The sequence below is a fragment of the Muntiacus reevesi genome, chromosome 16 (genome assembly GCF_963930625.1).
Source record: "Muntiacus reevesi chromosome 16, mMunRee1.1, whole genome shotgun sequence".
Taxonomy (NCBI): Eukaryota; Metazoa; Chordata; class Mammalia; order Artiodactyla; family Cervidae; genus Muntiacus; species Muntiacus reevesi.
Genome location: NC_089264.1, coordinates 12,516,218 through 12,528,921, shown reverse-complemented (window position 1 = coordinate 12,528,921; position 12,704 = coordinate 12,516,218). Strand labels below are relative to the sequence as shown.

The 12,704-nt window shown below is 37.5% G+C and overlaps 1 protein-coding gene across 1 annotated transcript in view; it reads left to right on the top strand.

Annotated features, from left to right (window-relative positions):
• Window positions 1–12,704, top strand: part of ANK2 (ankyrin 2) — a 679,395-nt gene that overhangs the window by 305,100 nt on the left and 361,591 nt on the right. The gene's annotated exons all lie outside the window — the stretch shown is intronic.

Genomic DNA, 12,704 nt, shown 5'->3' with positions numbered 1-12,704 from the left:
AGTCCCAATTTTCTGTTTTATGAAAGAATTAGATCACTAATTTAAATCTGAAGTAGCCAAGCTATTTTTTATGACCATAAAAATCCAGAAAAATAGTGAATATATTGCTAAATACAACTGAATATATTTATGCTGTAGATTTTATTTCTGAACTAAATATAGATTAGTAAGGTATTTTCTATCATGTAATAAATATATAGATGCAATTTTATAGATAAAGAACAAACTTCAAAGATTAGATCTTGTTAGTTGCATTAAGGATATATTGGTCCTCCTGTGATTCAGAACATCTGGCTAACTGGTTAGGCTTTCAGTGATAATATTGTACTAGCTGTGTAGAATTGTTCTGTTTTGAATGTTTATCATTTAAAAAATTTATATGCAAGACATTTCCCATTTTCACTGTCTTGAAATTTTCTTCTTTGTATTTTTTTGGCTCCCTGAGACAAAGAAGTCTTTTTCACTTTTACTTATGAAACAGCTTTAATGATAAAATATTTCTGGTCTGTATTGTAGCAAAAGATAAGGAAGGATTCTTAATGAATTTATTAGAAAAATGGAGAGAATAATATAGCAGTTCATTTAGAAGATAGGGATATAAAATCAGATGTTTCTTTGGGTTAGGGAAATAGAGAAAATATGTAACTTTTCTCCCTTTTTACTCTTGTTTTTTTTTTTTTTTTCATTTATTTTTATTAGTTGGAGGCTAATTCCTTTTTACTCTTTTTGACATATTCATTTACTATTAGGCAGGAGCTATAGCATTAATTAATAAGTAATGACAGAATGGAACACTTTCTTTGGAATGCAGTTTATGGCTTCTTGCCCATGATGGCAGAACAGCTGTTTCTGCTGAATTATTGGAATGTGAGAAGAAATGATGTAAACCCTTCAAAGCACAGAGAGTAAAGGGGATTTTTTTTTCTCTTAAGTCCCAGTGAACAGAAGCTTTTATACACAAAGAAAGAATTCAGAGAGCCCTGTCCTCTTTGAGCACAACACTTCTCCTTGTGCATTCCCGTTATTCTACCAGATCCTCAGGGTAAGATGTTGCAGGGGTTTCTGGTTGCACAGGACTGTTCTGTTCTCCCACGCATCACTCAGAACCAGAAGACCCTAAATGTAGTCACCTTCGGGTGAACCTTTGTGAGATCTCTGCAGGGAGAGTGGGGAGCAATGGCAAGCTGGGGCGGGGTTGGCAGGGGATGTGGTGGGGTAGTTAGGGGCTCTGGAGTTGAAAGATCTCACAGCAGACCCCAGATCTGCTTTGTAACACTGGGACCTCTGTCAGGTTACTTAATACAGAGAGCATGTTACTCAACTGTACCTCTATGTTTTATCAATAGCATGAGGATAATAATAGAATTGGTCTCATAGAGTCTTTAATGAGTATTATCAGAAATGATTTATGTAAGGGAAAATGTCTGGCTCATGTAAACACTGAATAAATGGTAGTTGTTTTTATTAGGCATTTTATTCCAAAGCACTTTTCAATAGGTCTGTTGTACAGAAGGTGACACTTGAAGAAGGTATTGAATAATTTCTATACATTTAAAAAAGATACTGAAATGCAAGTCAAACCAGATCCTGATCAGACACCACTAAATACTTGCTGTGTGATTTAGCAAAGTCATTGAAATTCTTCAAATCTCAGTTTGCTTACCTGAAAAATGAAAGAATGATTTCTAGTGACTCTATGCTTATTGTATTCTAGGTGCTGTGCTAAGTGCATTATAGGACTTAACGAGGTTTAATCGCCTTAACAACCTTAAATTATTGCAACATTTTACAGAGAAAGAAACAAGTACAGAGAAGGAAGCTGACTCTATTCATTTAAAGAGTATGTGCTGAGCCCCTGTTACCTGTTAGACTCCTCCTCCAGATGCTCGAGATGTAGCCATGAACAACTCAGACAGAAAAGGCAGGGTCTTAGAGGCCTGTGTCCTAATAGGGAAGGGGAATGAAGAGTTTTTTTAACAAGAAAATATATCATACATTGGAGTGATAAGTGCAAAGAAGAAAGAAAAAAGAAAAATAAAGCCATGAAACATGTGGGATGACTTATAATATTAGGTAGGGTCACCAGGGATGGTCTCACAGAAAAAGGTGGCATTTTGGAGGTAAAAACCTGAAAGGATTAAGGAAGAGTCCCAGAGAAAAGAGAGAAGCAAGTGTTTGCATTTTCAAATGCTCCCTTATGTTACTGGTATAAATCTACCTACCTCTTTGAGCTCTTGAGAAAATCAAGGGAAATAATATGAATAAACTTTGTAAACAATAAAGCACTAGGTAAGTGATAATTATTACTATTCAAAAAAGGAAGAGAACATTGCGATGCAATTTAGTATCAGACAGAAGTCTATCGGGTTTTTTCTACTGTTTTCCTGTCCTTTTGTTCTTAAAACTACATTTTCAAAAAATGTTCTAGTACACACGATGTGAATTCACTTCCTAAGGCAATCACAATAGAAAAAACACATCACTGCTGTTCCACCTGATATAGACTCATCACTGAATTTCAATAACTCTTTAGAAACATTCAGAATAGGTCTCTGCCTGTAATGGAGACCAAACATTTTTTTATAAAACCATTCTTGGTTTCCCAAATGAAGGCCATTTGGGATATCAGAAATTTCCTCATCCTCTTGCCGATGTTAGCTTCAGTGAGACAGCTTGTTCAACGTCACAGATTTTTATTAAAATACTCCATTAAAAAAATAAATAAAATACTCCATTAATTATTAGGTCACCCACATGATTCAGTCAAACCTGACTGAAAACTAGCACCGAAAACACTTGTAAATTTTATTTCATGATTCTCTAATGACCCAGTTGAGACCAAGTTATTCAAAATGACTGACAACTTAACTTCTGTGATTGAATTCAGGATCTTCTCATTTTCTGTTCTTGATTTTTCTTTTTCAAGCCAGCTTTAAGTAAGAATTCTTCCAATATATTTTCTGAAGTTCAGGAGTCTCAAAATAAAGGAATTCATTAAAGAGAAACTCACAGAACTGAAAGAAGGTTTTCTTTCAGAGGTGCAAAACTTGCAGGTCATGTAACCTACACTGTACAAGGCCTTCTTTTAATTCTGAAAATAGCGAGTACTACTCTCATTTAAGTAACTGTTAATACCCAGTGTGATGCTTCATTTCTTTTATTTTTTAAAAGGAACTTTAAATATAAATATTAATTTCAGTTTTGTGTTAAAAAGGCTTCCCAAAGGCCTGGGAGGGGGTGATATAGAGAGCCTTGGTGATGGATCCTGAGCTGAGAAGGCATATTCGTGGTAGAGTCAGGAACGAAAATCAGCCTGGATTTTGGAGGAGAGGGAGATGAGTTCTATGGACATTTTTTATTTACCCTTACTGGATTAGATCGCATTTAATCTATTTTGTATGATTTTTTAAATGTCAATAAACATTATCTTGAGAAATAACTTTGCCGTCTTTGTAAGGAGATGCCTTTCTGAGATATATGTAACTGTTTATAACTCATTGGCTGGGACATAGTATTGTGTATTTATGGCAGCCTCTCTCCCTATGTGACTGTTGAAGCTGTATTACATACAAATATATATTAGGTAATTTGAGCCATGGCTTTTGAAGAGCTTGGAACATAAAGGGAACGAAAAGACACTTAGATAAGATAAAACTGTTGTAAGAATTAACTATGTTTTAAAATATTAATAACAAGTTATGTTTAAACAATGTAATGCTAAGCGTCCCACTTTGAAGTCAATGATCTAGATTTCTTTCTTTTATTTCCTCCTTTTCCCAATCTTTTAGAACTTAGAAGTTTTCGCCAAGTTTGGATAATTTTATATTAATAGATAAAAACTTTGGGATTCTTTGGTCAAGGCCTCCAGCAAGGTTGCTTTTTTTTTTTTTTTTTAGCAAGGTTGCTTTTACAGAGAATATATGTGTATGTACATGGATGAGTTTGTATGTGTTTTTCCCCTACTGGGAAGGAAAACTAGGATAAATCATCAATTTTTCCATGTGATGTTGTTGATCATATGTATTTAATAACACATACAAATTAACTGATCTGTGTGTTTGGGCAAGTTCAGCAACATTGCTCCTGTCATTTATGAAATGCATGTTTTACCAGCTTGCAAACTAACGTTTAAGAGAAAGAGCATTATTTTTATTAAAATCTATTCTAATTCCTCATCCTTAAATTGGACATTCCTAACCCATACTGTGTTTGATAATCAGTTCCAAGATAACATCATTTTCCAACTGGAAGGGACTTGACTACAAATTCATCATTTTTCACAGTGACTCAGAGTGGTTCAGAGTTTTTCCAGTTTTTGGGAGGCCTAGAATCCTGGTTACATCCTGCAGGCACTTGACCATTCCCTGCCAGGAGGCGCTGTCTTTATGTGAATGAATTTTCAGTTCAGTTCAGTCGCTCAGTCGTGTCCGACTCTTTGTGACCCCATGAACCACAGCACACCAGGCCTCCCTGTCCATCACTGACTCCTGGGAGTCTACTCAAACTCACATCCATTGAATTGGTAATACCATACAACTATCTAATCCTCTGTCATCCTCTTCTCCCACCTTCAATCTTTCCCAGCATCAGGGCCTTTTCCAGTGAACCAGTTCTTCGCATCAAGTGACCAAAGTATTAGAGTTTCAGCTTCAGCATCAGTACTTCCAATGAATATTCAGGATTGATTTTCTTTAGGGTGGACTGGTTGGATCTCCTTGCAGTCCAAGGGACTCTCAAGAGTCTTCTCCAACACCACAGTTCAAAAGTACCAATTCTTCAGTGCTCAGCTTTCTTTACAGTCCAACTCTCACATCCATACATGACTGCTGGAAAAACCATAGCCTTGACTAGATGGACCTTTGTTGGCAAAGTAATGTCTCTGCTTTTTAATATGCTGTCTAGGTTGGTCATAACTTTTCTTCCAAGAAGCAAGCATCTTTTAATTTCATGGCTGCAGTCACCATCTGCAGTGATTTTGGAGTCCCCAAAATAAAGTCTGTCACTGTTTCCACTGTTTCCCCATCTATATGAAATGAATTTTGGGGTTATATCATTCATTTGGGCTAACCATGATAGAAAAATTTTAAAATGTAAAAATATAGTTGCTACTTGTGTCAGTGTGTCTGACACTATTTCACTTAAACTTGAGGGGGTTCAGGAAGTGGCCTATTTTTAGCAGAGACTTCATTGCATCTTTCATTGAGTGATGCAGTGATGATGAATCCTGAAAAATTAGCCGAATTTTTATCATTATGCTTTCTTCTATCCCGACAGGAGCCGTGTTGCTAAATTTCAAGAGGTTAGCATAATCAATACAACGAAACTATAGCAAAAGAGATGACGTCTCCTTCCATTATTTGAATTTTTATAAAAGTAATACATGTTAGGATTGAGTTTTTTAAAAAAAAATCTGTGCATAGCTCCAGGTAGTGCCTATTGTTCAAAAATGGTTTAAAGTATGGGTGGGATAGAAAATGAGGAGTGAGTCAGCCCAAAAATATGGAGCAAAGAGTAGAGTGAATTCAGATCAAAGCTTAAAACACTGTTCTTTCTCATTAAACCCCCATCTCATTTCACAGGTGCCACACCAGTGGTCTAACCCAGCAGGAGTCAGGCTCTCCATGAATGGCCCTGGCCACCTCAGCCCCATCACTCTCTGCCTCCTACCCTTCACTCCATCCACCTAGACCTTCGTGGTCCTCTGCAAGTTTTCCGTGCAGGCATATTCTAATCTGCTGCTTGGAATGCCTGTAAAGAAAGATGTGCTAGTGGCTGGTTCCCACACCCCATTCAGGTCTTTGAACAGAAGGCACTTTCTCAGAGTCACTGTGTCTGAACCTCATCTAAAACCTCTCCACCCTCACCACATTCTTAACACCTCACCCTGTGTTGTCTTCCTGTCACCACTGGCCATATTCCATCTGCATTTGTTTGTTTTCTGTCTCTTTGCTCTGTTATTCAGGCTTCATGAGTTGGGGTCTTTGTTTTGTTCATTGTTATATCCCAAGCACCTAGATCAGTTCCTGGTACTTAGTAGGTGGTTAGTAATAATTGGAGTAAAATCAGTGAGTTCCTTCATGAGAAGATAATTTCGAAAGGCAAACAGTGAAGGAAACCAACAAAATTCCTTCCTTCGTGGAATTTAAAATATTTAGCCTCTTATTTTAGTAACTTTACATATATTCTAGTCCATTAAAGCAGAACATATGTCAAGCCTAGAGACCAGGAAATGAGAATAGAAACTGAGAAGGATACATATAAAGGAATTCTTTAACTTATTAACAGCAGAAAATTGTATATTTACTCAAAGAGCATCAGCTGCTGCTGCAGAAGCCGGGCTTAGTAATGAACAGTATATGTTCATTGGTTTAATTTAAGGATTACAAACATACTAGGCATTCTCTCAGAGACACAGGTGAGATAGTCTGTTGTTCAATTTTAGGATACCAGATTTCTTTTCACCCATTAAAATTTTTTTCTCTCTACTTATTTATTTTGTTAATTTGTCATGTGAAGATAGCACTCTTAAAAGGATGCAGAAAATTTCTTTTATCTACAAAAACAAACAGTAAAAGTAAAAAAACATAATCCAAAACACTTTAAGGAATATTCCTGCAGAGTGTCTCTGCCAGAAGTTCGGTAACTGCAGCAGTAGTCACCTGGCCTGTGACCGGCAAGACGCTGTGAAGGTCACCAGGACAAACAATTCTCTGTGTCTTTGTGAGAAACAGAGAGCTTGTAGGCTAATGAGCCTGAGGACATAATGCAAATTTAAATACGCCTCCGTTTCCCAGCCTTACAAAGAACATACAGGGAATGCCATGTGTAAGTGATTGTTTGAGACTGGAAGCTAGTACGATTTATGTTATTGGTTCTAAATATTTGTTAGTCACAAAATTTCAGTCCCTGTGATAATAGTAAAAAGTATGAAGAATGTATTATTCAAAATGTTAAAGGTTAATATTTTCCAGCATGTACTTTCTTTTACATTTCAAACTAAAGGGAATTTCTTTATTTTAAAAAAGAAAAAGAAGCTATTTATTTATTTTGACTATACCATGCAGCATGCAGGATCTTTAGTTCCCCAACCAGAGATGGAACCCAAGCCTCCAGCAGTGAAAGTGTGGAGTTTTAACCACTGGACCACCAGGAAAGTCCCCAAACTATTTTTTTTAATTTATTTTTAACTGGAGAATAATCGCTTTACAATGTTGTGTTGGTCCAAACTTACCTAAAAGCAGTTCTAGGTTCACGTCAAATTTAAAAGTAAGGTACAGAGATTACCCAAGCAACCCCTTATCCTTACGTTCCTAGTTATTATATTTGTGTCAACTTTTAGAAATTAATATTTTATGTTAGTTTTGTACCTTTTTTTTTTAAAGCATACAATTGATTTATAACTCTGGAAATGTTATTTCATTATTATTCTAAAACTAAAATTCTGAAAGTCATCTTCTCCCTCCTAATTCCTATTACAGTCTCAATCCTTGTTCAAAGTACCTCTCAAGATCCCTCCAACTCTTTTCTGCTTCTTTTCTTTTGCTCTTTTTCTGCTCTCTTCCCCAATTTATCCTAAACATAATAGTCAGCATCAGTCTTCAGGTGCCACCCTAATCACATTGCATTTTTTTTTCCAACAAGGCAACATGTCTAGACTGGTTGCCTCTGTGAAGTCTCCACTCATTATCCCTCGCCACACACACCGGTAATGTGAGGCTCGTGATGGAAGAGCCGTGACAGAGCGAGGAAGTCTGTTTGTGCACATGGACTGGGAGAGTCTCCCTGGTTATTATGTCGTTTTTTTTCTTAGATTTTTTTTTTTTTTTTGATGTGGACCATTTACTTTGTTGAATTTGTTACAATAATACTTCCTTTTTATGTTATTTTATTTTTTTGCCTCAAGGCCTGTGGGATCTCAACTCTCTGACCAGGGATCAAACCCACACCCCATAAACTGCAAGGAAAAGTTTTAACCACTGGACCGCCAGGGAAGTCCCTCCTAGGGTATTTTTATACATCACTTCACTCCTGCGACCTCCTTCACACATGTTTTACCTGACAGGCCCATCTCCAGTTGTATTCTTCATTTTGTTCAAACAAATGTAAATTTCTCTTTTCTTTGAGCCTTTATGGATAATATCCAAACTCCTGATAACATAATGTTTCTTCTATTCAGAAAAGTGAAAGTGAAAGTGAAGTCGCTCAGTCATGTCTGACTCTTTGCGACCCCGTGGACTATAGCCCACCAGGCACCTCCGTCCATGGGATTCTCCAGACAAGAATATTGGAGTGGGCTGCCATTTTCTTCTATTCAAAGCATTGCTAAAAATTAATCTCTGTGACACTTTCTAAAGCTTCTTTTTAATCATATCCACATTCTTTCAAAATGAATGTGGCTATCTCCTTGTGCAATTGTAATTAGCTCTGTTCATTCTTTCTTGCGCTCTTATGAATGGTTAATGAGTGCTTCTTTCTTTGTGAAATCTGTAAATATAAATTGTTAAGGGGACGTAGGGGGTTGGGGGGGTGGGAGCGTCTCCCTCTGATGGAGGGATCAGGAATTGTTTTCTGGGATAAAGGTTTTTCTGAGATGTGGAGATGTGGGTGTGTAACTGATAGCAGTGTAACTTTAATAGTGAGAAACGATGCGTAGTTGAACTTGTGTGTATGTGCTGTGTGCGTAGTCGCTCAGTTGTGTCCGACTCTTGTGACCCCATAGACTGTAGCCCGCCAGGCTCCGTGGGATTCTCCAGGCCAGAATGCTGGAGTAGGTTGCCATTTCCTTCTCCAGGGGATCTTCCCGACCCAGGAATCAAACCTAGGTCTCCTGCCTTGCAGGCAAACTCTTTACTGACTGAGCTACGAGGGAAGCCCATAGTTGAACTTACATAGGTTATTTCATCTTTATGTATGTTAATGTCCTAATTTATAAAATTAGGAGATCAGGAATATAAATTAAAATAGTAACAAACATGGTAAATAAACAAATGAAGCTGGATGGGCATAAGAAGCATTTCATTGTTTCTTGATCATTTTGCACTTTGACATTTAATAGCCACAAAGGATGAGATAAATTTCTTAAGGGCAACCGGCCCACCAACACAAGTGCTGTGATATATGGCAGCTGACACTTGGGACCTGGTATGTGGGAAGCAAATGCCCTGTCTGAAGGGGACTGTCGCAATTTAGCTCTACTTATTGTTGTCATGGAGGATTGGGAGCTCAATGTGTCTAGATCTGAGTTTTTAAAAGAATTAAGAAATTTGAATTTTGATACAAAATCTCCTGACTTTTTAAAGTGACCTCTAACAAAAACAAAGCTGTGTAGACCAAACTAAACCTAATGAGGTCACACAATGAAGGCATACCCAGCTAAGGGCCTGCCGTGATACGTTTCCTAAAGACTAGATCACTCTCAGATTCCTTTCTGTGCTAGAGAGCTCCATGCTAAGTTCTTTGAGGGCAGGAGCTATCTATTCTTTAATTATATAAAAAACATTGCTACTATGGATCAGCAACTGACAAAAATATTTAATCAGAACTGTCCTTGGATTGAATTTTTATGGGGAAATTTGACCTATAAAGGTACTTTTAGTGGGCAAAGAACACTGATAGTTAGGAGGGAAGCCGTTTTTAAGAAAGGGCCCAAGCGATATACTATGGAACCTATATTAGAATCTGGTTAGAAAAGATTTAACAGGATGCAGAGGAAAATGACAAATAGCTGGATATGGCTGGAAGTACAGGACAATGAGGAATCAGGGAGAAGGGAGTTATTCATAATAGTGGACTGTGCTGACCAGCTTTTGGGAGTGAAGAAATCAAGTGATTAGTCCAGGGAAGAAGCAATTTGATTTGGCTAAGAGGAGGTTATTGGAAACCTTGGAAAGGGTGGCCCTTTGCATGAACTGGGATGGAAGCCAGGTTGGAGAAGGTTACTGGAGTTAGCGGTGAGAAATTGGAAGCTCCAGAAGCATGCCACTTTCTCAGGAGTCTGGATATGAACAGAAGAGAGACGAGGGGAGAGTTGCAGAATCCACTGGTTTCAGGGAAGACAATGTGTTGGAAATGGGGAGTACCTGTGCTCACTTGAAGCTGGGTGGTGATACACTCTCTTCATTGTCACTGGTATATTGGGAAGTAAGTGACCTCTTTTGACTAGCATGCCTGGTGACTTATGTGAACCCCTGTCTGGTGTACATAGTTGAAACATAAAATTTCTTGCTAGCTTCTGCATGAGATAGTTAATAAAATTCTGACTCATCACTTGAGCATATTTGGAGTACTGAATAGTACAACACAGTCCTGTTTTCACTAATTTTAAAGTTCCTGTTAGCCTATTTGCAGAAATTAAACATAAATCCTGTGTTGTATGGTATGTAGGCAATGCATAGAAATAGAAATCTGTCTTTTTTGTTGAAATTCCCAAAAACACATATAAATAAAGCTTGTATAGAGGAGGGGAGACTAGTGGCTTTATCTTGAAGTGGTGACTTTGGATGAAATGATTGAGTTCCTTGGTTCTAATACACTATTGTGTTGTTGTGTAACATAACAGAGTTTTGTTGATGTTAAAAATAACATAAATGTGATGGCGTAAAAATGTGCGTTCTTCCAGGTAAACCATTTATTTGTTTCAAATTTGAAATTGACTTACTTCAGATTTATTTCTTCTCTTCTGGTAAAGGCATTGAAACAGGTGACTGGGGAATTGCTTGGCAGTCCAGTGGTTAGGACTTCACACTTTCACAGCTGAGGACAGAGGTTCAGTCCCTGATTGGGGAACTAAGATCCCACAAGCTGCTTTAGTGCAGCCAGAAAATATAAAAAGAAACAAAAGGTGACCGATAGTTATCCATCCAACTAGCATTTATTTAGCACCTTTGTGGATTATGCCCTAGTGGTGATGATAAACAATTTGAATATATTTATGTGTGTCTAGCAGGGGACATGGTCAAATAAGTGACTGCAATAGAGTGGCAGGTGCCATACCCTGAGAGCCCAGAGTGAGCAAGCAGCCGATCTAACAGGATAGAGGTTTCTCTGAGGAAGTCACCTGTGACATAAGGCCTGAAGGAGCGCAGAGGGAAAGGCGGGTAACACTGTCCCAGACACCAGTCAGACACAGCAATTCAGAAAATGCAGAGAACATTTGTTAGCTCTCACTCATCCAACAAACAGATATATTAAGCATCTACGGTGTGCCAAGCACTATACTAAAGTCAGTTATAACGTCAAAGCAACTACATGTGTTTGCTCTGTAGTCAGGAAGTAACATTAACACATTAACAAATAATTGCAGGACAGTATATAAGTAGTGGAATAGACAGACATGTCAAAGGCTGCAGTAGAACAAAGGAGGAATGATCAATTATGTTTAAAGGTTTGAAGTAAGGCTGGAGATTTTTTTTTTTTTTTACCACAATCCAAAAGTTAAAGGGACTTTTTGTTCAGTTTTTACTTAGGTGTTTAATTCTGAATTCAGGATTGTACTGCCAAGATAATATGTTTGCTTTCATCTGGTTTCAGAATAAGAAACCTAGAGTAAGTGATCAGAACAATGCTTGTGCAGTCTACTCATTCTATTTGGGAGATTGTTTCCATGATGGAGAAAATGTTTTGCTAACTCGAAGGTTGCAGGAGAAACTTTAAAGGCCATCTACTTCATTGCATTTTGCTTTATGTAAACCCAATATATGTAGTCTCCTTAGGAAGAGGATTGAAGTAAACAATCAGCTCAAGTACTCTGTATTAATATAAATTAATATCTTGGCATGATGTGTTGCTCAGTGTTTTTTCTTTTAGTGCATTTCAGCTTCTGAAAGCTTGATCATACCTTGTATCAACACAATTGAATTAATTTAACACATGTTTTTAAAAATACTTATTTATTTACTTGGCTGTGCCAGGTTTAGTTGTGGCACAATGGGTCTTTATTTGCAACATGCAAACTCTTAGTTGCAACATGTGGGATCTATTCCCTGAGCAGGGATTGAACCCAGACCCCCTGTATTAGAAGCATGGAGTCTTAGCCATTAGACCACCAGGGAAGTCCCACAATTGAATACATGTAGATGATTAAAATGGAAACCTGGATTCAGAGTAGCTGGGAAAAATATAAGCACTATTAACCTATAATAAGAGTAAATTATATTGATTCCTAGGAATTAATTCCTAGACAAATAATATTTTAAGAAAACAAAATTATTCTAAAGCAAGGACTTTTTTTGTTTTCTTCCAAGGAGGAAGCGTCTTTTAATTTCATGGCTGCAGTCACCATCTGCAGTGATTTTGGAGCCCAAGAAAATAGAGTTTGTCACTGTTTCCACAGTTTCCCCACCTATTTGCCATGAAGTGATGGGACCAGATGCCATGATCTTAGTTTTCTGAATGTTGAGCTTTAAGCCAGCTTTTTCACTCTCCTCTTTCACTCTCATCAAGAGGCTCGTTTTCAATTATGGTTTCCTCAGGCTATATGCCCAGTCATGGGGTTGTTGGGTCATGTGGTAGTTTTATTCCTAGTTTTTTAAGGAATCTCCACACTGTTCTCCATAGTAGCTGTATCAATTTACATTCCCATCATCAGTAGAAGAGGGTTCCCTTTTCTTCACGCTCTCTCCAGCATTTATTGTTTGTAGACTTTTTGATGATGGCCATTCTAACCAGGGTGAGATGATACCTCATTGTATTAATAGTTCTGATTT